Raw genomic sequence first — 2,356 nt, forward strand, 5'->3', positions numbered from 1 at the left:
CACTCCTCTGCCTGGCTGAAGTTGCCATTTTGTTTTGGGTTTTTTCCCCCTTTTTTAAATATGTTATCTGAGAGTTGCTACCCCCGTGGCTGATGGGCTGGGCCTTGGCCAGCGTTGGGTCCGTCTTGGAGCCGGCTGGGCGTGGCCCCCTCCGGCCTGAGCTGACTGGCATTGACTCCATCGGACATGGGGGAAGCTTCTGGCAGCTTCTCACAGAAGACACTCCTGTAGCCCCTTCGCTATCAAAAACTTGCCACGTAAACCCAATACATCCTCTTTTTGCCCTTTTCCGTCAGTGTGCCAGTCTGATGCATCTATTTTGGATGTCAGTCGTTCATATTTCTACCCCAGGCTGTAAGTTGATCTTTTCACAGGAGTATCAGTTCAGACATTTTGTCAACTGCTTGTTTCTCTGGTGCTTGTCCCTCCCTTGTCCCCCGTTGTACTGGTACGTACTTCAAAATACTGGATTTTGTTATTTCAACGGAGAGGTGGCTCACCAGTATGGTGACTGAATCTGGTATCCATCGTACAGACCGTAACATGCAAAAATGATTGCGTTAGCTTTCGCTGTGTTTGCAGACAAATGAAGCTTAATATCTCTGCCCAGGCTCGGAATTACCGATGAGGTCTTTATTGAATCATTTCAATCTGCATTGCTCGTGGCTTTTCAACCTCTATGGGGCTTCTTGTCAGAGAGTGCCGGCACCACAGAACAAAGTTCGCTGCCTGGCTCTGTGCTTTATTGTGTGTTGTCTTTATTGTATTTGTGGGATTTATCGTTATTTCACTACAAATCTTCACAATTTTTTTTAAGTTCTGTGTTAACCCTGAGAAGTTATAGAATTGGGTTAAGAATTAAAAGCCTTTCAAAGCATCCTTGTCCTGAAACAACTCTGCAGGGCATGAATAAGTAACAAATGAATTGTTTTTCAGTCAAAATGAATCAGCTGACATGAGCTTCCCTGTGAAAAAATCTAGTTGAGTTTTTACAGATACCTGTAGGGTTATATTTCTCCCCTCTTAAGTTATACAAGAACTTAGATTGCCTTGAATCAGTGATCATAGGCTGAATCAACCTCTGAAATTACAGATCTTCTTGAACCTTGCAAGAAGATCAAAATGTGTGGGATTCTGTGTTAGAGAGGATGTATTTTGTCTGTGTTTTTACAGTATACATTTAGCATGACACTGGGTTGATTAGATGATTTCCTGAAGCCACAGTTTAGTTCTTCAAGGTCCAACTATGTCATTTTTTTAAAAAAGACGATGTGCAGTAAGAAGCCATACTGCTATCTATGGTTGTTAATTCACAATAATTCCAGACTAGATAGAGGTGATTATTTAAAGAAGGTATCAGCCAACTGAAGATTTTGAGAAAATACTGCTTGCAGTTTCATTTTTAACATGTTTTTTCTTATATATCAGTCCATGATAAATATGTGTATAAAGTTGTACAAACATAAGGTTATAGTTTTTTATAATAAATACCTCAATATAAGTTGTACTGTGCCATAATTAACTCACTTTTCTTTTTCAACATCTCATTACTTTCAGTATAAATCTTCTGGAAGGACCACAAATAACTAGGTGGTCTTAAGTAGCTTTTCTCTTTCCCCAGTGTGACCCTAATTTAGGGGATAATAGGATTTATTTATTTTTTTTAAACTTCCTTAGAAAACACTCACTTTAGAAGCGAAAGACTTTTTTTTCTCCTTTTGCTGCCGGTAATTACAGAGTCCAAAATCTGCTCAGATTAGGATAATCTGGTTTTCCCATTTGATGTCTTTCTTACTGCACACCAAATGTCTTCACTCAGCTTTCTTGCCCCTCTTTCATCAATGCAGTGTCTTGTTCCTACCTGCTGGCTTATAAGGAGGTGGCTGCAGGAGCTCCACTGAATGCTCCTTCAGAAGTTTGGCCTTATATTCTGAGTTGTGTTCTCTCTTTAACATCTGGCGAGGGTGAAATTTTAAAGTTGAGTGTTTTCACCAAGCTCTTGAGCATTCCCTTACATGATTTCCCGTAAATCTGTTCTTTTTCATCAGCGGGAAGCTTAGAAGTGCTGGGAGGTAAGTGCTCGTCTTCAGCCTACTTAGCTTTGCGTGGCACCCATATGCCAAATTTTTTGTATATGCCCTGCCACGTGGTCGATGAAGCCTGTTTCTGGTGGTGACTGGAGTAGCTGCTTCTAGGACATCCCTACTGAGAGCGAGCCTTGCAAACCAGCTGGGACTGCGGTGAGGAATACTGACAGCAGTGAGGTCAATCCCACAGCCTTGGCAGTTAGTGTGCGAAAAGGTCCTATGGTGGCATTGCTGATGATGGTTTGAGATTAATCTTGAATACCTCGAAA

The sequence above is a fragment of the Cariama cristata genome, unplaced genomic scaffold, assembly GCF_000690535.1.
Source record: "Cariama cristata isolate BGI_N322 unplaced genomic scaffold, ASM69053v1 scaffold39814, whole genome shotgun sequence".
Classification (NCBI taxonomy): Eukaryota; Metazoa; Chordata; class Aves; order Cariamiformes; family Cariamidae; genus Cariama; species Cariama cristata.